Genomic DNA, 25,743 nt, shown 5'->3' with positions numbered 1-25,743 from the left:
AAATGACTGACAGGGAAGCAAACCCAGGGGTATTCTTGTGATTGACAGCACGGGCTTTAAAAATGTCACTCAGGGATTTCTTTTTGTAGTGTAAGGATTTCAGTTTCAATAGATACAGAGGAGACTGAAAAAAGCAAAATAATTTGTCTCAATAATGAAATTGTGATAGAAAGGGAAAAAGGACAGAAAATTGAATCGGGTTGCCGATTTTTGAAAAAAGCAAATTATGTAAAGATCTCACAATATTTTGGTCAAATGAAAGTGATTTGGTTTTGCTTGAATTCAGCAACATAGCCTGTAAGTTTTAATAAGAATTTCATTTATTTGGTCATGTGCTTTTTTTGTAATTGTTATATGTGATACCACAAAACCCTTTCTGGGACAATTTATTTTTATACCTAAGTATTTCATTTAATAGTTCAGCAAATAAATGTAAAGTTGTTAGCATTTTGTTTTTGTTAGAAATATTTCAAGAGACCCAATTTCAAGATGTTTATTTGCATACAAGCTTTTCATTACATGTATCCAGACTGAGCAGATTTGTACTGTATGTGCATCATCAAAATAAACTATCAAATGCATTATTTTACTTCCATAAATATTAAAGTGATAGTTTAAATGTTACAGCAATAACTATGTAGTTTTTTATACGCATTAAGGCAAATGTTTGCCTTTTGACATGTTTGACTGAACAATAATTCAATAAAACTTTTAGAAAAACCTTAATTCCCAGAAAGAAATCCCTCATTGGCAAATGTAGTGAAGTATTTTAAAGTAATATCAAGATTATTTATGAATATGAAATATTACACAAGTTTATGCTTTGTTCCACAGAGTTTTGACAGGATATGTATTTTTAGTATATTGCTCATAGTCATTTATACACTAATCCCTTTGAAAGTTTCCCTTCAAAATTATGCTTGAGTTTAGAGTAACAGAAATGAGAATTTTGAGTATTGGCCTCCGTGGTGATGAATCTTGACAATGTGTTGAGTATATTCAAGATTTGTTACATCACGTACTTTATTTTCAGAAGTTTTACCTCTCCATAATAGATATTTTAGCTTAAGATATTTAATATCAGGGTTTATTTCATTAGATATTGTAATCAAAAAAATTATGGGAATTGTTGTTAAGCAAGCACCAATGTTTTGTATAATTACAGGCAGGATATGTAACTTTTAAACTCAACCATCAGAAAAGGTGCAAGTTTAAACTCAAAAGGGAGGCCATTCAGAGATGACTGTATTAAAATACTCTCAGGTAATTTATAGAGCTTGTTGGTTTTATTTTCGATCTTCCTTTTATACCTTGAACTGTTTTTATATATAGTATACTGTAGGTCACCACCTACCAAAATTACAACTGTCAATGAAAATAACACTGTCATATTTATATAGGGCACATAATTAACAGCCTTCATTTCCTCTCTGAAGAAATAGCTGTCTTAATCTGTGTCTGAACTGTTGCAAACCATAAAGTTTCAAAATGACCTTACAGAGGCAAACAGATGTCGTTTTTGTCAAGTCTCCAGTTTTACAACTGTGGGGTTTTTTACATTCTTTATTTGCGAGCTTGAAGAAAAGTCAGCTTGTTCGCTTGCTTCAGTGTTTTCAGCGACCATTTGAAATGTCCTTAAATGTTCAAAGTATTAAGTGTAAGAACAAAACTAACTTTAGCATTTTCTGTATCCTTTTTGCTTCGTAAACATTGGCAGAGGCTGTTTTCACTGAACATTTAAAACATGAGAGCTTGCCTTAGCCTTTTTTAACCATGGTAACTTTCTCATTTCAGAAACAGCAGAATAGTGCAGTCATTTTACACACCCATAATACACACCTTAGCTAAAACCTTTTTTTTTTGCTTTTTCAGAGCAAACACTTATACAGTAATTGGCTTCACTCTCTAAACTTTTTTCTAGCTCTGCTTTTTGAAAGTGTTTATTTTTTCAGTTGAGTGTAATTTTGTCTGGTGTTTTTTGACTTTGTAGTCTAGCATAAATGCTAGAAGGATGTGTAATTAGGCTGACATGAACGCAGACTTGGGAGTGTTTTATAGTACAGTTCTGTACTATATCAGCAGGTTGCTTGGTAACTTGACTGTCTGGCTTCTTTACTCTTAGTATATCACTGCTGAGGCTTAATGTATGCCAGTATTGGATTCTTCCTTCTGCTTCCTGCCATATTCATGTGCACAGAGATCTCATCTTACAGTTTTTGTAATTTTTTTGCCTCCCTTGTTAACCGGTAAGATTATTCGTCTGTCTCCCTGTTTCTCAGCAGGAGTATTTTTTTCTTCCTTTGGAGAGAATGACTGGAACTGTGCGTTTTTTGACAGTGTGCATCCTTCAGAAACATACACCCGCTGAACAGACATTGATATTACATCGGGATAAACTACTTGAAGAAAACGAATGTCTAATTCAGGACGGTCTGAAGGGTTTTACAATCCCTAGCCATGTCTCCAGTTCATCATTATTGATTAAAGGAATGTGATCTGTTTTTTAAGTTGTTTTTACAGTATATTAGCAGACATAATTGAGAGGATTTGAAAATCAATTTAAAATTATATTTGGATTCAGAATTGATACTGTCATTCTTATTTTCTTTACCAGGCCTGAATATCACTAACTAGAACATTAGTGCTCCTGAATGAAGTACTGTATAAGAGATGTTGACTAAAGCTCAGGGGGCCTTGTCCTGTTCATTCATTTTGTCTCATTCTCATGCTCCATTGAAAACACAGCTGACTTCTAAGGGCTTGATTACTGCTTAGCCAGCATTTTTCAAGCATGTCAGATATATTTCAAATGGCATAAGGTAATGCAGTTAGGGGAAACTATATTAGGACCCCTGCTCTTTCATATTTATTCTGTATCAGTGATCTAGATTCTGGTATGGGTAATAAACTCGACAAGTTCCCAGATGATATGAAACAGATGGAAGAACATCTACTAAAGAAGCTGAAAAGGAAATCCAAACAGACTTTGACAAAATTCAAGACTGGGCAAACACCTGACAGATTGCAATTAACATAGACAAGAGCAGAGTGTTGCATGCATGTGAGAAAAAGAAACTGAATATACAATGGAAAGCACTGATCTTTAAGATATGAAAAAGAATTACTGTAGGGTGAGTTTTTTTATCTTTTAGACAGTGTGGGAGAACAATGAAAGGCAAACAAAATATAAGGATACATAGTTAAGTGTGGAATTTTACTGTTTAATGAAAATTGTATAACACATTATTAAGACTTAATTTAGAATATTGTTCACCATGTCACAGAATACATACTGCTACTGTGGGATCAGTCCAGATAAGAGCAACTACCTGTAGATACATTGAGGGACGTAAATGAATGTTCTAGTCTGAAAGACTGACAAAATAAAATATTTTTAGTTGTTATTAGAGAAGGCTACTAGAGAGGCTACTAATAGAGAAGTTCAATTCAAGTATTCAAAATCTACTATTGCAGTGAGACAGTTATACCTAAAGACTTCAGCATCACAATGACAATGCAACTGGGAACTAAGGGGAAGTGTATTTGCAAACTGATAACAGGAGGCATTACTTTACACAAAGGGTTGTGGGAGTCTGCAACCAGCAACTCAGTCCTGTTTTTTTAAACTATGGCTTATTTTACGAAACGCCTGACCTGGGATTATTTAGTTAGTGACATGCAAATGAGTTAGCTTTCTCATGATCTTAAAGAGCAACATATCTCTGAAGACAGTTTTATAGTATTTTTTTCCCTTTATGAACTGCAAGATTCTTATGATAGCTTTTGGACCACATGTGCTACATGATTTGGTTTATCAAGAGAATATGTTTTACAGTGGTTCAAGCTTGCTGTTCAGTTTCTCCTGTAAAAGACTTAGTGTTTAAAAATAACAAGCGACATACCATACTGTGTTTTATTTTAAACAAAATTGATAATTTCAATATACGTCAAAGCCATAGATCAGGATGTTCCGTGAAAGAAGTTATTAATCTGCAAATGTCATTCGTCCAGAGAAAGGAAGAGTTCTTTTTTTACTATAACACATAAAGGCTCTTCGTTATTGCTTCTGTAATGTGACCCACATAATCAGAAATACTGGGATGCTACTCAGCTGTGTTGGATCCAGTGTAGTACCACTGAGAATATGATCCAGCAAAGCTGGGGCAACTTTTGACATAAGAACATCAGAAAGGTTATAAGTGAGAGGTGGCCGTTTAGCCCATTTAGTCGTTAGTAGTTAATTGATCCAACCGATAATTAATCCACGGCTAGGGTGGTGACCTACAGTATATCATATTATTTTGATTCACTTTAGTTAAAACTCAGTCCAGATATAATGTTAGTCTGAACTTTTAAAGATATAATGGGATTCCGTATTTCAAAAGTTAAACACACAAAAATTGTTGTTTTAGTTAAACTGGGTTATTTAAAAAAATGTAGGCCCTAGACTGGTTTTATTGATACCTGAAAACTTTTAACAGTGTTTTCCTCTTTTTCTAGACTGTTGAGGTTTGTGTAACAAGAGGAGCATCTAGAGATTTAGTTGCTGGTTTACTTTTTGTTTTTACTGAATTGGGATACACGTAACAAACACCAACATTACTGGCCTAGCATTAGACCTTTTCAGTAGACGGTTAGTCTTTAAGAGGGAAATTTAATCCCCGCTTTAAAATCATGTTCTGGTCACATTTCGGTTGACAGAACTGCCCCTTATTCTTACATTATTGGGTGCGTGTCAGCTTGACCTTTCTTTGCAGAGCTATTAAAAGCCTTGGCACACTGCATAAGCTTTTGTTCCACACTTTCAGTCGAGTTGCCAAATAAAAATATTACTCGGCAACATTCCTGTTTGGAGTTTGCAGTCACAGATAGCCTGGTTCATGAATCTGCTCCACTAACAGTTGAAATTCTTCTGGCAGTATTCCATAGTACTGTTATATCCTGCCATCGCCTTGAATTGATTTGAGGGTACTTGAGCCTTTTCTTCAAGGGCTTAATTTAAGACACGCTGTGCTTCCTCTTTAGATTCTTTCAGAGATTCCTCATAACTTTCTTCCCTCCATTTATTTTTATTTACCTCAGTATTTCAGGGTTACAGTATGTTAAAAATGAGTGCCTTCTAAGAGGAGCTCTCTGTGCTTGGAGCCAGCAGAGGAATCTAATTCTGAATTGAGAGAAAACGCTGAGAGAGAGAATGAAGTGGGCAGTACAGTATGTTGCTGTCACTGGTGGAAGATCTTCATTTTCTCTCTATATCCGCTTAATACTCTGCTGCTTTTCTGCTCCGAAACCTAGGAAACCAACTGTGGTCGTATATTAAGCCAAAAATAAAACCCCAAACTATGCCATTTATTTTAGTAGTTTCATGTTTCGAAAACTGGTGTTTTATATTTCGTTTTTATGTAATTATAGAAAATGTATGTTATTATTTAATCTCCCCTTGCTTGTGAGGTTGTGCATTGAAACTGAACGGTGGGATTTCTTTTTTGTACTTCAAAACCTTTGTGGAAGTTTGCATTACTGACTTTGTAGAGCAGAGCAGGGAGGAGGTCAGCTCCAGCGCTTCTTGTTCTGTAAAGTGCACCGTTCACTTCTGTGCAGCTTTTCCAGTGTGTACACTACACACAGTACAAGACAGGAGAAGCTGTGCAGTGAGGAGGATTTGCATTTTAAATGACCTGTTGTACATTATTCATCGGAAAACCAGTAGCTTGATGTCTTCTCATTTTACTAAGAAACAGATTTTATATTAACCTGCAGAGGTTTGCATATATGGTACATAAATATACAGTATATATGGGTAATTGCTTGACTGAATCTAATCTACATGCACATTAGAAGCCTGCTTGTCACAGAGGTTTAGGTATTCAAATGTGAAAGCATATGGTTGATTGAATTTCACAGCAGCTTCAGATGTATTATCTCCCATATGGAATTGTTTTAGGTAGTGATGCACAGAATCGACTGTCAGCTTTTCGAAAGGAGAAAGCACAGTGGCTTTCAGATGCGTGAGAAAGGTCTTTACTTGCTTTCTGGCTGGATGTCTCTTTGTCGAAGGTTTTTTTTGTAAGTTGTCAATTCCTTTTCTTTGTATTACGACGAGTTCTTTTTGAAATGTGCAGCCCATATTGTCGTGCTGCTTTTTGTCGGCTAAAGAAACAAGACATAAAACTGTACTTCAGTTCTATTTACAAATATAGTTCATGCATGAGAACAGCATGTTTGTTTCGTGGAGGAGGAAAGAAAGAATTAAAAGTGTTTTGTGTTTTAGCCATTATTGATGACTGCTGTGAAATCCATACTAAGATCTTGTGGATCATAAGAGTTGTAGTGTGTTTCACCCACTGACATCATACACCATACCTTACCATAAATGTACCGTAAATGTCATAAATGTTTTTTAGAGAAAATATTACTCATGTTTTAACAGTTAAGTGCCCTCAGGACTTATGTCCTGACATTTCAAGGACTTCGAGGACTGGATGTATTAATGAGATCATTAAATTAAACAAAGGTAAAATTAAGGGTTAAGTACTGTACAGTAAATGTGTGGTACGGCTACAGTCTCTACATACAGTACAGTTCTGTTTTTTGGCCATTTATAGTAAGAGGCTTGTGGTTGAAAAAGCTTTCTGAATGCAAACTTTCTATATTTTCCAGCATAGCTGGTTGTCACCCACAGACAAATATAAATAGAAACAGGTCTGCACCCTTGAAAAGGTACTATAAAGTATCTGATCATGAAAAACACACCCACACCTGTGTGTATGTGCTGCATGGAAAAAAACAAGTATGTCTCGGCAGGGTTTTTTTCATACAGGAAACATTCCACCCTGTTCTATTTGGGTGATTCTTATGTCTCACTTTGTAATATTAAATCCAAATTTAAGTGGATGGCTGCCTTCATTGAGCCATTGTAAACATGGCTCTATTTTAGTGCAGTCTTTGTGTCTCTTGAATGAGAAATGCAGAGGCTAGTTTCAAGAGAGCCTGTTGCTGTAGACGTTAACTCAGAGCTTACGTGTACATGAACAATTTAGCACAGAATACAGATGGACCTTGGCACAAAATGAAGCACATTAATATGTGTGAGCTCTGTGGCTCTGTGGCTATGACTCTGCACTCTGGAAGGTTGTTGGTTTGTATCCCGTGGCCGGCAGAGGAATCCTACTCAGTTGAGCCCCTGAGCAAGGCCCTTAACCCCAACTGCTCCAGGGGCGCTGTATAATGGCTGACCCTGCGCTCTGATCCCAAGCTTCTCTACCTGTCTGTGTGTCTCTATTGTCTCTTATTGTGTGCCAATAAAGTGATATTATCTTATCTGATTGTAATAATGCTTAAAAGACATTGCTTATTAATAGTGTTAATTAGTTTCTAGCAGTATTAGCTACCATGATTTTACATATTCATAGATAATCAAATGTCTGGGTTTTAACCCTTATGAAATTATAGTTGGGTTGTTGCATATTCTGATTTTTTTATGTTAATGTGCAATGCAGTAACTCAATAATTCTGTCATAACTTTAAAACTGTTTTCTGTCATTACTGCTGTTTAATTGTAAGGTTTTAAGTAGCTGTTAAGTAGCTTGAATCTGCTGGGATTAGGGACTGAATGCTTCAGGAAAATGAAGACAGAAAATTGCAGTCCACCTTCTTGTGGGACTGTTCGGTGGCATAATGAGTGTGCCACTCACTGGGAGATGCCCGATAGGTGTGGACAGTTTCTGGTCACCATGAGGTGAAACTCATACCTTGAAGTTAAGTTATTCAGACGTTATGACAACCTGATCGCACCTGTGAGGCGAGGTCAGTAGATCTGGGGTGTTTCAGTCCTCTGCTGGACTGAAGCTGGTTTGCGTTGCTGAGCATCTGCAAAGCATTACTGCCTGCTCGATGGATTGTTCATCCAAAAAGCCAGGTTTGATCTGACTGCAGACCATATGTGCTGTACCTGTATGTTTCTGTCCAAGGGAAGAGCTTCTTGAGGGAATCCTGGATTTGTCAGGGATGATTTCTTCACTGTTTAAATATCTCTGTGTTGCTTTTCCTTTTTTTAAAAAAAAATTATTACTTGAATCGCAAACAATGGTTAATCCATATACCTCTATAGCTGTACTCTTAACCATTTATATGATGAGTAAATATCAGATCAAATAATAATAAACTAAGGCACATACAGTACAGTACAGTAGATATGTGGTTGTTGTGTTAATGCTCATTCATCTAAATGTTTGCATTACAGCGAGTTTGGAAACTGTTAGTACTGTCAATGTGTCAGTGGATATTTTCATTCTGCCTCCCCGCTCTGTTTCTATTGACATTTGTGGTTTTTAGGGTTTTCTCTTATTTGCTGTATATTTTTATATGTACAATACATGTATTGTATATTTTGTAAGTTACTCTGGCTAAGGGCATCTGCTCAGGAAATCATGATGATAATAACATCTGCACTTAAAGACTGCTGCCTTACCTTTTTCAAGATAAAGCCCTAATTTGATATGAATCGTATTACTCAAAGTAAAAAACTCAAAGTTACTCAAGTGTGAAGTTGCTTAGTCTAAACAAAAGAGTATTAATTTTAGAATTCTAGGCAGGTTGAACTACCTTAGATAGTTAAGGGTGATACTGTTGATTTCAGGGCATTCTGGCATCATGACCTTTCACGTTTGTGTGATATACAATCCAAATGCAATTCACTGGATATTTGAGTTGGAAAATAAACTCATTAGAAAAGGGGGCACATTGCTCATAAGGTGGATTAAAGTAGTTATAGTTCGCTGTAGTATATTCTTCTTTTATTGGTATTGTTTTCATGGACAACAGCTCTCAGAATTTACATCAATACCCTGTGTCAGTTGTTGGTATTGTCATGATCAGGAAACTTGCTTTCTTTTTGATCTGCATGAAGGTGTTAACTTAACAGGAAACTGCTTATATACAGTCAATTGTTATACTCTTCGTGCACGTAATTCAAATAAAAATAAACTTACTGTCCTGACCCCAAATAATAAATACCATGAGATTCTTGTTGTTTGGACTAGATATCCAAATAGAAAAAAAGGACTAACGTTAACATTAAACATTTTTATAGTAGGATAGTGCACATTTTAATGTTTTTCAGTTTTATCACAGGCTGTCTTCTGTCTGTATGATCCCAAATGCACTCAAACACATGTTACTCTGAAAACAGTCCCTAGAATAGGGGCACCCATGCTGGAGCTGCATCTCCGCTGATGAGTCTCGAACCTGTATCCGCACACGGGGGAGAATGAGGGAGTGCAGACTCACTCCCCAGCCCCACCAACTTCCTGCCACTCAAGTCTGATCACGTCACAGTCAGCACTGCCCCCTGCAGGAGGAGAGGTGCGACTCTCACTGACTGCCAGGACTTGCACACTGCCTCCAGTGGAATCCCAGTCACAGTCAGCTTGTGACCATCGAACTCTGCCTGCCCTCGGTCCTTCAGTGTCTTTCTAAACTAATGCCTCATGTAATACTGTGTAATAATATACATACTGTAATAGCCCAAAATTGCAAAGGGCATTATAATCTCCTCTAATAGATTTCTAAATGAAACAAAGACATTTTTTCAGAACACTAAATTCACCACTCTCACACATGCATTGTGTGTAAAGCTCTAAATTAAATTTAAAGAGATCACACAATTATAAAAGCATGCTCTAGGGTGAGGAAACTGTGGGGAACAGATTGTTACCACAGCTCAGCATGGACTCTTTTCTTTGTTGTGTCTTCATACCATGTACAGTAACTGCATTGTATTAAAAGAATGATATTTTTTGCAGTGTTCTAACTTTTTTACAAACAAGATGCAGCCTGATTTTATACCTAAGTAGTATACTAAAATCTGGTGAAAACACATTTGAAAAAAAGAACATGCTCCTTTGCTAACCATGCCAAATACACTATGTATCTCTGTTTATTGTTTTGTGGCATATTTTAAAGATTGAAAAGTTAATACTGAGTGAGCCAAAAATACTCAGAATACTTAAAGCTCTCTGCTCTCTTCTTGCCAAAATATCCAAAAAATAAATTAATAAATGCAAAATGTCACTAGGCAGTGATGGTTTGTCTCCCATTCTGAGCACCGAGTCTGTTGGAGCTCCATTGACTTTGTAGTTGATGCTTGTCGTCTTATTTCAAAAAGAGGCTGGGGGGATGTTTTCCTTGACAATCCAGGAGAAGTCATGACCGGGGTCGTTTGTTTATTTTTAAGAGAATTGATTTCTAAATTTGTCTCAGATTTCTGGCTGGCATAGTAATTTGTAAGAAGAAAGAGAAGAAAAAATCGGGGTACGTTAAAGGATGTTTTTCACCGTGATGTGTTTCTAAATCGAATCAGTTAATACACAGATATTACATATTTAATTGATTTTTTTCTTTTCTCCATTGTGGCATGTACTGTACTGTATATCAGGGAGCACTAAGCTGGCCGGTTAGAAAAGTGATTCATCCCTCTAAGTTTGTTTAGGTAAGGGGAATGAAGATACAGAACTAATACAATAAGAATTTAAATCTACAGTTCAGTCAGTCATGTCTGGGGAAAAAGGGGTAAATGTGTTTCAAAATAAAACAAAAAAATCACCACTTCACAATTTTCAAACGACTGTAGAAAGAAATACTCCTAAGCACCGCAAGATGAAAATGCAAAATAAACTCCTTACTGAATATATTTTTTCCAGGGATGCAAAATACCAAAGAGCTTTCTTTGAGTCTGAACTAGTGCCATGTACTGTATTTGACTTCCATCTCTCATTTCTCTGGGCTCATTTCTTCCAAATGAACTCTCTGCACAGCTTCAGGGAAGTGGGTTTAAATGTACAGTCCCTTACCTCTGGCATGACAGCATTCACAGCCAGGCTGCCCAGAAAAGCCCTGAGTAGCTCCTCAAGTCAGGTTTGCTCGTACTGTAGGTGTGTAAGTACTGTATGACAGTGCACACTGTTTAGAAAATGTGGCATTTTTCAGATATATATATGCACACAGTATACAGTATATTAAAGACCTGTCTTTTGTTTACTGCAGAGTGATAGAGCTTTTTATAGTATTAGTTTCAGGTCATTAGGTTGCTCTGAACTTTAAACAGTGAGGGGTTGAAAAATCCCAGCCCTTTTACAAAGCCATCTTGCTTTGCATAGGGGACAGTCTCTCATTTATCATTTATTATTGTGTTCTTCTTAAACTGCGATCAGGGAGTAAATACAGCTCAGCCGTCTTGCTGGAAGCCCAGAGCAGTCAGTTAAATGTCTGCCTTTGAGCCAGGAGAGTTGAGAAAGCCTTAAAAGGGAAGGAATATAATTTCAGTTCCTGGCATCCACAAAGGAAATGCTAAAACAGGCCTGGTTTTGCCAGATCGCACAGAGAGAGAGCTGTTGAGACGGTGTCAAGTAAGTTTTTTTTTTTTGCATTCGAAATTAATATTTTAAATTAAAAGCATGAAACTTTAACGCTTCCTATAATAAATGGATGCTGAGTTTTGCTTCTGCCTGTTAAAGTATGAAGGCTGCATTTTCTGGCATATACGAATATCCTGCCATCGGGATGGTGTTGGCTGGGGAGAAGATTGTGTCGACCATAATGGAATGTTAGGACGTCCGATGAGGAAAGCACAGAGCAATTGGTTTTATTCTGACTGCGCTCAGTATTCATTTGAATGATAAAGACAGACATTTTGGAGAGATTGCATACCTTCAAGGAGGCGTGGCTCACCTTTTGTGTCAGTGTGTGTTAGTGTGTACTGTTGACAGCTGTGTTTTTGCCTGTGTTTCCTAAAGATTGTGTTATTTTCAGTATGTGTGCTGCGTGGCACAGTTAATAAATTGTCCACTTGCATTAATGAAGAGCGAGTTGGAGCTGCCAAATAAAAGAAGTCCAAGAGGCTTTTTTTTTCATTTTAAGTCTTTCTCTTTGAAGAGTTTAACAGCTGTAACACATTTTCCCCGATTTGTAATACGTTTTCCTTGGATTCTGAACTCTTTTCACATCTCGCTTATAGCATTTACTTGCTTTTTGTTCTGAGCAAGCTCAACATGTTGCAAGAGTTGTCAAAGTCTGGGATGCATTCTGGGCTTTGTCATAACTCCTTGCATCGTCCCTTTTTTCAGTTGTGCCTTTTATCTGTGTTTGATGAACTCTCCATATGATGCCTGGAGACATATCAAGCAAGCGCATAAGTGATAGCTTACTGTTGAGCTCGCTGGCCCAGCTTGTTTTAATAATTTTACAGTCCCAAGTGCCAGTTCATTATTGAAAGAACACACGGGCATATACAGATCGTAAGCTCCTTCGTTAGCTTTTCCCAAATGTAGGCCTCTTCAGCTTATAAATCTATTTGCCATTATTCTCGAATTTCCTTTTATATGGCTGTAAAGCTATAAACACCACTATGGAGAGCCTTGAGAAGCTTCTTGGAAGCTGAGTGCAGTCACGTGAGGGAAAGGCTTCATCCACTGAAAAAATCAATGTGTTATTGTCACGGCATTTTATTAAAAGTGGCACAAATAAATATGTCTTATAACTGGACTGAAAATGAACAGGTGCTCACGGGAAGCACCATACTTGTTGGACAGGGAGAAAGCCCTTTGGGTTCTTTTTCCTGGAGGAATGAAGTACTGGTTTTGAATTTAACAAGCCCTTCACTCCCACAGGTGTCCATGTTGTCATTCAGAACGTCCTAAATATGAATTCTTTCCACGTTCTGGTAGCGTCAGTGGCTCCACATGACCCGGGGATGGGAGATGACATGGATGTTGGATTAGGAAAGAGAGCAGCCTCAGCTGATATACAGTAGTGGCGTAACAGACACACACACAGATAACAGGACAGCAGAAGTCAGGAAGGGTTTTCTGCTGCCTCATAAAGAAACAAGCAGCTGGAGTCCGGCATCATCAGTGCAGTGTGGCCTGCGCTCCTGTTACTGCTCTGTCCTTCATTTCAACCGGCAGCCCCAGCTATTCCAAAACACAGAGATACTCAAATGGCAAGTGTCAGAGATAGCAAGCGGTTAAAGTATAGTGCATACATTTGTGGTCCAGCTAGGCAGCAAAAAATGAAATACTTTTAAATAAGAAACTGAAATAGCCCCAGGTGAGCATACCTAACAGTTAATCAAAATAATCAAAAAAGATGATAAATGCCTAACTGAGGCATGATATAATGTAGTAATGAAGCTGAAATTATGCTATGATTGGATTTCCTACCTCATATATACAGAAATCCTATGAAGTGAATTATTTATAGTTTCTGCTCTTTTCATCCATCCCATTGGTAAATAATGAGGTTTGAATGCAGTCAGTATGAAATGTAAATAAAGCATTTTATTTAATTTATTAATAAATGGAAGGAATTAATATTTACCAGTGAATTAATAGGAGTCTGCAGCTACAGTACCTTTAGTTCGGTTAGAAAATCATTCGGTGAAAATCAATTTTATTTTTCTTTTCCTACTTTTATTTTCTAGTATAAAAATAAAATGGGCCTGCTCTCTGTTACCATTAAAAATAAGCTGGACAACTTTTGTTGGCCAGTGTCTATGTTGCAGAGGTGTTTGGGGTTATGATTACTTTTCCTTTCGTCTGTGTACCCTGTGGTTGAGTTTTTCAGACCTTGAATTAGCCTTCCAAGCTGCAGATTTCTGTTGAAACGTTGATTGAGACAGTGGACAAGGTATGGGTTGCCAATCAAAGACTGAAGTGTGGCCAGCAATGAAAATCCTTTTTGAAGCAGCAAGCTGGAAGCCCCTGCCATGTTATTCTGCCTTCACATTCTCCCTGAATTAGGAGAGAGAAAATATTCAGGCATTAACTGAGTGGATAAATAAGCAGCATGCATGACTGAGATGGTTTCCTAAACCTTGAGAAGTTATTATAAAATCATAGGGATGCTTCAGTGGTCTCTTTCAGAAGCCAGCTTTGTCAGTTTTCCAGGAAAGCAAAGACTGCTCACAGAGAAATATTTCTGTTGCTGTGAAAAGATAGTATTGTCTTGATTTAGAGAATCTATTGCATTTGCAAACAGCATTAAGTAGCAATAGATTCTACTTAACTGTGTTGTACCTTTTGAGTTTTTTGTAACTTACTTGTTTAAATTTAAACTTCACTTTTTTCCTAGCTTTGTTGAAAACCATTATCACATAGTTAACATCTATTAAAACATTTAATGACTTCGCCATGTGCTGTATTCATGCTTGCATAGTTGCTACAATAAAGGATAAAGGAATCAGTTGCTCATGCTGTCATAACGAGACTGAAATTTAAAATGTTACTGATACTGAGAGGTCCCAAATTACTGCTTTAATGTGAATGCACAGGACTTGTTCTGAATGTACAAGAATTCCAGGGGGGGGAATTGTTTTTGCAGCCCAGTGTGACTCATTATTTGTGAGCTCGGTGTCGTTTTTACATGCTCTGCAGGATCATCACCTTGGTGATGCAAAACTACAGCAGGCTCAAGCCGCAGACATCTCTGAGCTTGCTGCTAGGCTAGATCCATGCCTAAGAACTGAATTGCCTTCTTGAGTGACCTGCATCACCTTTATTGCATCCCAGGCATCCAGTTTATGGGCACTCTGTTATCATCAGTCTATTTCAGAGTTGTTTTGTGATAGGGAAGTTGCTGTTTACTTAAATATAAGGATGAGGTAAGTCTCACAAGTCTCTATCTGTGCATCACATTTCCTGTTTAACAGCAACGTGGGTTTAATTTCGCAGGAGGTGGGTTGGGCATGTCAGCATTTCATTTTGTGTGTCTCACTGTACAGTACATTGGCAGTCTGAGTGTTTCTTGCCATGAACTAAATTAAATGCCACTGTCATTATTCCCCTAGACACCAAGATCCTAACATTGGAACCAAAGTTAGCACGTGTTCCTGGGTTACATTTTGATTATTCTTGATCTGGTCACGCCAAATGCTTGTCAGGACTCATGGGGGCTTGCCACTGTACCTTATTTTATATTTCAGTCTCCTGTTTGTACAGGCTACATAGCATTGCATTGAACAGCGGAGGGTAGAAACGTGCACTTCCACTGTATGTGCTGTATATGTTCCACATAAAGCCAGAGCTCAATGTACTCAATTTCATATACAGTGTAACGCAGTGTATTTTATTGAGCGGTTCAGATAATTAACTGCTCAAGGGGCTGGAAATATGATAAATTGCTCCAATTATGCAATCATAAATTAAACTTAAACAGTGAGCTTTTTCAGGTACTTGCATGTCAATATATTGCCTGAGCACTGAACCACATATTTGTTTTAAATATTGCTTATTGAACCGTGAAGGTACGTTTTTTGAAAATTCAGATGAAATCAGCTCGATTCATCAATAAACTGCTCTCTCTGCTCAAGGCAATACTCACAACTGTGCGCAGTTCATTGTTTTATTTATCACAGCTCTCTGTTAAACTAGACTATGATAACATCTGTGGCTATGATAACACCATTAATGTCTGAAATAGCCACCCCCTACTCCCTGGTGTTACTAATTGAGTTCTTAAGAGTCTAGTTGAAGAAGATGCCTAAATGCCAACAATCACTGGCTCCAGGGTGTGAATATGAACCTGTTCTGTAGCTTCCATTGCATTACCAGCCCTCCAACATCCCCAGCTCCACTGGTAATGCAGCACCCTCTCTGCCTGTCCACTGGATTTCAACTTCCTCATCCGTATGGACAGGCGGTTGCCCTTCAAACCAGGCGGGTCAAAGCCAGCATATGATTAAAGACTAAGGTGTCCTTCCACCTGAATACATTACACCCTCTTTAGCAACATCTTAAAGAGCCCCCCCCCGCCTTCACCGTACAGCCAGAAGCCACAGAAACAGTGTAGCTCTCACCTTGGAGTGACCCTCTTAGATCATCAAAAATTCATCCAGGTGTTTGTTTTGTTGTCGGCGGAGGTATCTCCTTGAAAACAAAAAAAGACAGAAATGAATGCAGGGAAAAAATGAAGACGTTTAATGAAGGTAAATGTTGACAGGTTAGCTGAGCCTAATTATCCCTTCAACAAGGTTCACCTTGAAGAATGAGGACTCCTGGGGTTGTTTGCACCTGCAGCCATTAGGAACCAGGAAACTGCATGTGCCAGTGTGCCGATCATCAGGAATTTCCTCACATACTGGGGATACTGGTCAGGAGATTGTATTGTACAAAAGATTTTATGGTTTTCTTTTAGATAAAAGTACCCTGGATGTTGCTTTGGTACACTTAAGTGTGCCTACACATGTATGTTCATGTCCATATGTGTGTTGATTTTTCGACAGTGCTACCCTGTTATAACAGGAGATGGAGGTGCTTAAGTGGGAGACCCCATTATTTGTGGCAATTTAGTAACTAACCATGTTTCTGAAATGATTTACTGTGCAAAGCTCACGAGCCAAACAAATAGATGATATGCTGATGAGATTAAATAGAAACCCACTGAAAATGTAGCATACACCTTTATTTAATTTACATTGTCATCTTTTTCTAACGAATGTTAGAAACTATACAGTGAATTAAAGAACACGGAGCCCAAGGGCAAGGACTGTTGTAATGGTCCGTAATTATTTCTGTACTGTTATGGAATTTTCGGATTATCTGAATGGTTGAGTTTTTACTTTCAGAAAACAAACTGCACCTGGAGCACATGTGTGTGTTCCCTCAGTCCGCGGTCACAGAGAGGCTTGTTCCCAGAAAGGGAGGGGGCGACCTGGAGCTGGAGTCTGTTCCAGAACGACAGGGAACGAGACAGGACAACATCCTGGGCAAGACACACCTCCGCACTCGCGCAGGCAGACACAAACACACGTGCGGACTGTACACACACACCCACACAATTTAGAGATGCCACTTAACCTAGCCGGCATGCCTCTGGAAGCCAGGAATGAACCAGAGAAAAAGCTGTTGTGAGCCCTGGAAGGACAGGCTCCACGCAGATGGGGCTCCAGCCCGGACTCGAACCCAGGACCCACGAGGTCGCAGCACTGATCACCTCGCTGCCGTGCCCGCCCTCAGTGCGCTCAAGTTTCAGGATGAACGCTTTCAAACCGTAAGGTCAAAAGCACTGGTGTGGGTTTTTTGTTTCACTTTCAGAGTTTCTTTTACCATTAAAAGACTCTGTTTAACGCCAAAAATTGATACCTGCCACTTGCTGTTTCGGCCTGACCAGAGGCTGAGAAGAGCTGTCTTGTACCGCATCATTTACTCATGGAGGTCACAGGTTAAAAAGTGCTTCGAAGTGGTGATTGAACACCCAAGTCTCCTGAAAATATTTCATTTACAAATCTTAATGCATCGCAGCTGTGTTATCAGGTTTAATTGGCCACGAAGACATAATTTAAGTTGCCATGGACTCACAGGTTGAAATAAGTAAATGAACCTAAACTCTTGTAGTTAATTTTCTATCTCGTACTGTAGATAGAAAGGCCGGTGTTAAGCTATGGTGTTCTGTTCAGTGACACGCCCTCTGGGAATGTGCAGTAATTCCACATCTCAAATAATCTTCAGTAATCTTAAATGCGAATATGTGATTGGCATTCATTAATAATTAGTAATCATACCAAATAATTGTTACTATTACTATCACTTAGGATGGTTTTTCCATGTTCTGCAGAGAGTTCTGAAGATTCATGATGCAGTATGTAGTTTTTTTTTCCAGCAAAACCAGAAACTTGGTGTTAAAGTTTGACAAAGACCCCATGCAGGCTATTAAATGAGGTTTATCCCCTGTTTTCGCTTCTGCAGACATCAGGTGCACAGGACAGAAGATTTCTTTAAGCCATCTGCACACTGTAGACTATGCACCCTGTGTCTGTTCAAAGTGCTGTTCACGTTTTGCCTTTGCTCATTCTGCCAGCCATATTAAGTTGCCTTTTAACAGAGAAAGATTTCCTGTCTGCAGTGCTTTGTGCTGTCTATCTGGGATGTCATATTGCAAATGGGGAAATGGGAGCCCTGGCCTTACTATATCGTAACCGATTCCAAACTGTAGGGAGGCAACACTTACTCTGCAATTCATAGCTCTTCCCAATTAAAGTACTGTACTGTATCAACACTGTCGAGTGTCAGACAGTGAAGCAGTGCGGTGTGTTACTGCATTGGATCAAACAGCTCTGTGGTGTTCCCTCTTGCATGAATATTTAAGAACCTGACTGTAGTGGAGACATTTTCTAATTTTTAGGTACAAAATGGCAGAGGGTTTGTTCAGTTTAAAAGGAATGAGCACTGGAGTCCTGAAGGAATAAAAGAAAGTTCTGAGAGAGTAATTTGCTATTGATTGTCATGGGCCATGCCCTAATAACTACCTCAGCATTAGTCTGTCTCTGCTGGAGGTGCCACATGTAACCTGTCAACAATTGGGTTAGTTTTTTTTTTTGCTGCCACAACTATTTTTTTTTTACATTTGGAGTAAAAAAAACCTTAGAGTTCTTTTTTGTTACTCTTGTGGTTTATAAAAAAACCCTGGAGCATTACTCTGGCTTCTGTCAAGAAATGGCTGGAAGAGAATCTTGAATCAGTTCTCTAGAAAGACACCATATTCTTCTCAAGTGTAGAAATGAGCCTACGAACCACCAACAAGCTAGTGGGTCACCTGAGTAACTGTTGTTGTATACTGCAGATTCTAATTCAGCTTTGTTCCAGGGTTCGGTGCCAGCCTATGGTCAAGGGGTTGAGAAACCTGGCCTTAGATTTAGCATTAGCTCAGTTTGTAGAGCACTCTCTTTATCTCTCTTCCTCTTCTGGCTGGCCTGTAACATGGTATGGAATGTGTAGTCAGAACTGGAAAAGACAGGGCTGAGCTAAGGTGTGTTTACACTCGCGATCAGAGGTGTAAGACATTTGCACCTGCTTTGCGGTCATGCAGCGCGCATGGGTTAAAAAGAAACGCAGAAGAAGTGGCGCTATGCAGATCGTAACTGCAGCAGGTTTTGCAAGGTTGTTGTTTTTTATCTGTCACAAGCAGATGGTTACACAGCTAGAGGAAGGAAGCAGCAGCAGATCGATGGACAGAAACCACAACCCAGATTCCAGGAACCCTTGCTGGTGCTCATGTCAGTTTGCACAAGGGTTTTGCAGACCAGATGTAAGTGGCCTGATTAGCACAGGGCCAGACCATGACCGTTTGCAGAGCTGGGGGGGGGGGGGTTGTGGTGTGTGTGTGTATGGGGGGGGGAGCGATTTGTCCTGAGATAATATAAACAAACACTAACATGTACGCCTTAAGACTACACTTTCATTTCATGTTCAGGCTCTGTGTTTCACTCAAAGGAAGGAGTGGCACTTTCCGTCACATGTTCATGCTAGTATGGTTTCCTCTTAAATGTTTAAATAGATAAAATGTGTTACTCTTTTGGCGGTGGTAGAATGTAAGCAACACCCCCAAAAAAAAAGTCTGTTGCCATAGTAACCCCGAGCAATCGTCTAAGAATAACTAATTTAATGTTCTTAGACCTATAGAGTTTGAAGAGTGCAATTATTCAGGTCTTTCACAGTTTCCTCTTCAGCCAGGTCATCATCCCCTGTGCTAAGAAAAAGGATGTTGTAATTAGCCCAGAATGCACTGCAAACTGCAGCTCTTCAGCTCCGGGTTCCACTAAGTTTTAAGGCGGCTTCAACGCATCAAATGCAGTCAGGTAAGGAAGATGTCTGTCTTTACAGTTAGTAGTATTAAATGCTTGTATATTTCTCTTTCTCAGATTTCAGCACTGTTAATTTGTATAATAAGACGTGCAGTTGAACACGCAGATGTGGAAAATGATTTTAAGTTACTCTTGATTTGTTTTAATAAATGGAGATGCTCTTTTCTCAGTTTACAGTATTGTGGTGTGAAATTGAAGGTCCTTACTTTCTAAAGATGCTGCAACTGTTGATATGAAAGAGTATATTTTTCTTTTAATCTGGACATACTGTATTAGACCCACAATTTGGCAATTTTGAATTAAACACGATCTAACTAGATCTAACTGGAAATATACAGTTAATATGACTATATATAATATATTGATATTTGATATAACCTGAATTTAACTTTATGTAACAAAGAAATACATTTTTATAGTTTTTATTTTATTCTTGATTGCGAAATGTATTTTTTATTTTTAAATTTTATTTTACAGTTAATCCTGTCCTGTTAACAAAAACATTAACATACTTCTGAGTTTGTGGTTTGTTATGCACTTACTTGTAATGAAATAAGGTTTAATTTTTTTATTTACATTTGCCCCATCAATTTTTCAGGGTGATCTGAAGTGTTTTCTAATATTATTTGCTGTCAGTTCATTTTGGAAGTTGATATCAAGCTGTATTTTTAACCTCACGATTGTAAAAATAAGAGCGTTAAAGAAAGAGCAGTTTGATTTTTCTTGTAGTTTTGTGTCTTTACAAAAGAATATTTGGAAATAGTCATGCTAAAGACCTGGGCATAACCTAAAAAGGGAAACATTGCTCATTGACCCAGGCTTGGTCGTTGAAGAAGTTGCATCCTCATGCAGAATATACTGGTCATTTTGAGGTTTCAGTGTTTCCTGATGTGTGAAACAACTCTAACGACTGAGCAGTAAACACTGAGGAAGTGCTTTACATTCTAGTGATGGCGGGGTGTGAGTCCAAAATTATTATTGTATTATTAAAATTAAAAAAAATTAAATTAGTTGCTATTAGCAAAGAGAAAGGCCAAGACATGAAGATGAAAAAGTTTGCACTGTTTTTGGTGCTTCTCTGCAGTTTCTAGTTTCTTTAGATGTACATTTTACAGGTAATTGTGCTCTTAAAGGCTTCATGAATGCTAAACATAGTTCTTCTTTAAGTCCTTCAAAGGTCTTTTCTCAGAGTGTGTTAGGTTGTGCGTGGTGGTTGAATGAGAGGTTTTTAGCATGTGAGGTTGTGTGGCCTGTGTAAATGAGAGAAGTTAGCTGAAAATTAAGTGATGAATGTTGATTTATCAGGTTTGAATACTTACATAAACGTGTCTATGTGTATGGATAAATTTATCATGCTCTTTGTTGTCTCACAGCACTTGGCAGAGCAGAGCACTCCCAAACTTATTCTACCTTTTAAATAATAATGCAAAGTCAGAGTTCCCAGCCATGGATAGGTGTTCTCACTCAGTGTGATATAGCTAACTTTGACCAGTAACAACTTTTTTATAGGTCTATCTTGCTGGGAGCACATTTCATATTTAAGCCGTGTTTTAGGAGATGCTATGAGTTATGGAACTGAATATTAACTTAGCTTGTGCTCACAGATAAATAATCTTAAAAATTCATTTGCACTAGCTAATATTATGTTAGCGGGGCTGTTTTTTATCTTTATTGATCTAGGGAAATATATAAAGATATTAAAAAGGAAATATATTTCAGTTGAGAGTTTTTCCATCAAATCAGTTTGTTGTCCTTGGTCGAACTCTTTTCGGTCTTGCAATTACCATCACTGATGGACAGTTTATTAATAAAGATTCTCATGTCTCCATGTGGCCCTAGGTGTGAATTCACAAGGGCATGGCAATCATTTACAGGCTCTTGGTAGATGTTAAGCCTATGAGGAAGGCGATGGACTTGTGGAGGCCTTTCATGCTGGTGAATTCCTCGCAGGCGGGTAGCAGGGTCAGGGCGCATAGCTGCTCTGCTCCTATGCTTGCTGTCTGTTATAATTCCATCTGCTCATACTTATACTTAGAAGTCTCTTAACCTTCTCAAATTAATATTTCTAGTGGTTCCACCTGTTTTATAGAAGGTTCCCTTGGGAAAAACAGTTAAATACTGTAGTGTCACTGACAAATCAGGCATTATAAATAGAAATGACTAAGCACCTTCAGAAACAGCGGCCATGATGAAACCCAGTGAGATGGAATAACGTGTTTTAGTTTGTCTTCTAATGTGTGCGGCCTGCTGAAAACAAATGCATCATGGGATAGGAACAAAACAGTTCAAACCCAGGGGAGAAAACTTTTTGTAGTGCCAAGTTTGTCTGTCGAATTCGGGCACAGCGTATCCCCATCAGTTGTCTGCTATTTTAATTTTGGTTAAGCTGTAAATGATATTCTTTTTTAGATCGACCTGCAGATATTTCTTTCTGTGAATAATGACCATAAAAACATTCTCAGCAAAAGATCAGTTACGGTGCCTTTTTCTCTCTTTTGTGGTTGAGACGTTTTCCTCATCCTGTTTTACATTATTCAAAGTGCAAATGTTCGTTATTCTGAGGGCACTGTTGAAACCAAAATTAGCAACTGAAACCAAGGTGGCTGTGGCATGTTCTCATTATTTTTTTCTTTTTCAGATTTCTACCATTAGTATTTACATTGTTATGTTTTATTTTTGAATATACCTGTATAATGTTGATACATCTGTCTGTATGTCTGTTAGGGTTAGGACAGTGTCTTTTTAAAGTGATTTTGCCTCAAAAGGGTAGCATTGGCTAAGATGTTATTTTAGAAAAATATTTTGCAAACAAGTGCAGAGTGTCATGGTGTATTTAAAATGGGGCTCTCTGATCTCTTTGTTTTTTGTTTCAGTATCTTCATATACAGTATAAAGTCAAAATAAGCTGAAAATACACGCCAGAGATATTTTGATCATACTTGTTTTATTTAATATTAAATAATTTAAAAAATATTAAAATAACCTTTAAGGCACTCAACAACAACAAAAAACAGAATCTGGAAGGTGAAAAAAGATTTTAGTGTTTTACTGGGTTATTTGCATACCTTTGTCTGGTATTTTTTTTATTTACAATAGGGGCATTCCACATCAGTTTTCCAGTTTCAGTAGAAACTGAATCTGTATCTGTTTATAGTAATTCTAGGTAGTCTATGAAGAAGCATTAAAAATGCATGCAACACATAGGCCTAATTTGCAGGGCTACATCACGGTGAAATTGCTAATCTTCTACCGGTTAAATTAATTTAACTTTTTTTAGTTTAATTAACTGAAACAAAATGTAAATAATCTAAGTGTTCAGGCTTCTCCTAATTTGTTTGAGAACGGATTATTGCTATTTGCATGTAAGAAAATAGTTTAAAGGGAAAAAAATACATCTCCCAATCTGATCATTTTGGCTATTTTATTTAACAGACCCATCGAGGAGCGCAAAGGTCTTTAACAAAGTCCTTGTCAGACACCCAGTGCTAGCTGATCTTGGTACTGTAGCAGTGCATCAATGAAGTGGGTGGCATTTCAACACCTCAGAAACAAAATGGAAAAATAAATCTTGGAAGGCGTTTTTCGCTGTGATGTTCCAAGCAGATTCAACTCTCCTTAATCTGGAAATAATAGTATTTCTTTGTTTAACCAGATAAACCAGTTGATAGCAAATTCTGATTTACAGTGAAATGTGCAGTCTTCCAAAGCATGAACACGTCTGTAGCCCCTAAATACACTGATTAAATTAAAAATGCACAGTGGTCAGAGTAGCTGCATGCCAGAATGTTAAAGGAGTGGCAGTTTTCTTTAGGACTTCAGGTCTTTACACTTTGCTGTGCAGAGTTAGTGGATTTTGATCATCCGTACTGACAGGTGTGTACTTGAAAATTTCCACAAGGACTAATAAGCACTTGTATTGTCTTTTGTGTTAAGTTGGGGGTTGTTGGCTGTGTCTTTAGGTAGTGTACACCAGTTCTGAATTTGGAGGTGTACAGTCCAGCAGGCTGTCTAGATCAGGGGTTCATGGGGTTTTCTGAAGGCCCGCACACCTGGGTTGTATTTCAGCCAAACTCTCGGTTATTAACTGAACCCGTAGTTGACTCAATAACAGGATTGATTTGACCTGCTTGACTGTTGTCAGCTCTTAAACACGTTGGGGGGGGGGGGGGGGATTTTAGCTATTGTATTTCATAAATGACAGAAAATGACAAAATTTCGAGTAGAAAAAAAACTCCCATCATGCAACGCGTCCGTCTGCTGGAATGAAAAACTGCAGGTTTCTGTGCCCCTGGGACCAGGACTGGGGAACCCCTGCTCTCCTGTAGGACACCCTTAATTCATCGCTTCATAAAGAGGAGGAACGCACATGACCTTTGATCAATTTAGTGAGTGAGTTGGTTCATTTAGGTAAGGAAATAGAGTTCTCTGAGCCTTGCAGGCTACAAGGGATTTTTCTTTATATACATTATATTTTTATATTTATGCTTATTATATCTCTGAAACAACTGAACTCATCACCAGCTCCGGTGGTCAGAACAAAATAGTTTCCAAAGGTTTTGAAATGAATAGTTAAGGGCTGATACGTAAGAACTGCTGGATTGTTGCTCTTCAGGTCCAGGGTTGACCTCTGGTGTTTATATACTTATCAGTATTACATATTGTCATTTAATTATCCATTAAAACAGGCAGAACCCACTTGAAAGGAGTTCTTGAGCGCGATGGTGATGTCTGGCTAATAGTCTGAGCTGTGTTTGGATCTTGGATATGTTCTTAAGGGGTTTGTTGTGTAAATGAGAGTATATTGCTTTTGCTCCGTGTGTTGGTAAAGAGTTCAGTGGTTTAATTTTATACCTTTATCTTCCTAAAATAATCCTTCCTAGAATAAATTTGGCAAAAATGATTTTCTAACAGTTTTTTTCATTGGTGATTTCAGAATGGCATTAGTTCAGTTTAAAGTGCTTGAGGCTCAGTATTGAGTCTTCCCTAAGACTCAACCACAGTTGCCACGGAAGCCGCAGTTGTTTTATTTTCAGTTCATTGCTTCCCTGTCCCTAAATTTCCAAACCTCAACTTCCAGACCCCACACTTTTGTGCCACACCCACTAATCCAGTCACCAGGACAGCAGGTCCCTGGGCTGTGTGCTGGTGCCGGGTGGCAGCTCCGGGTAGTCTGGGGCTCAGCTTATCAAACCAAGAACAGTACAAAGTCAGACCAAAGCACATCAAGGCTATTATCTGTTTGGGGGCTATATGTAATGCTGATATATTGCTTGTTATTTCAAGCAAACATCAGGGGCTAGGTACAGAATGACATACACCAGTGTCATTGTTGGCTGAGTGTTTATTGAGGCCTGCTTCTTTCCTGAAAAGTGCCAGCAGAATTAATTAATTATTTAATGCCAGCTTATTAGGTAATATAATATTACACATAACATACAGTATAACATTGAAATTATTTTTTTCAAAAGCAAATATTTGAAATATGTTAGTATTACAGAAGCTGTAGTTATTCACTAATATGTTTGTGTAGTACAGATTTACAGAGAACTTGTGCAAAATACTGTTCCTTTAAAATATAAAAAAAGACATTTGCCTTTAAAACAGAAAATGAAGAATGAGTATATTGCCAAGGCTAATCTTAAATCATTTTGCAATTTAAAAAAAATCAATATATCTTATGTGTCCAAAATAGGATACATTAGCAGGAGACCTTAAAGACAAAAAATGCAGATTATTATTCTGAATAGTTGACATGTGAGACTGAATTTAACTGTACATCTCAGCCTGTGACTTTGCTGAATTAATGCTTCTTAGAGAAAAAGATCTGATGTGCATATTGTATTACATGATATCAACTAGCTCTGCATGCAAGCACCGAAATCCAGACTCCAGGGCATTGTTGTGTGTGTGTGCAATTATTCAGACAAATCCCAGGAGAGCTGGTGAGAAACTGATGAAGAGACCTCTGATATACAGTAGGTGGCCAGAGATGTCACTTTCTAGGGTAGATAAGGAACGTTCTTGAAGATACAGCGTTAATGCTCAGTGTGTAATTTTTTGGGAGTTTCATGCAATTATCTATAAAACTTAATTCCTCAGTAATGATCTGT

At 38.0% G+C, this 25,743-nt stretch overlaps 1 protein-coding gene across 1 annotated transcript in view; it reads left to right on the top strand.

Moving 5' to 3' along the window:
* The first annotated feature begins 19,554 nt into the window (after positions 1-19,554).
* mbnl1 (muscleblind-like splicing regulator 1) overlaps positions 19,555-25,743 on the top strand; it is a 79,865-nt gene continuing 73,676 nt past the window's right edge. The window contains exon 1 of the mRNA XM_088912689.1: positions 19,555-19,627. The gene's annotated coding sequence lies outside the window, so the exon portion shown is untranslated. The remainder of the gene's footprint in view (positions 19,628-25,743) is intronic.

This window comes from Atractosteus spatula, chromosome 4 (assembly GCF_055471065.1).
Source record: "Atractosteus spatula isolate fAtrSpa1 chromosome 4, fAtrSpa1.hap1, whole genome shotgun sequence".
Lineage (NCBI taxonomy): Eukaryota > Metazoa > Chordata > Actinopteri > Semionotiformes > Lepisosteidae > Atractosteus > Atractosteus spatula.
The sequence above is the reverse complement of the archived record's forward strand: the minus strand, read 5'-3'. Positions and strand labels throughout refer to the sequence as shown.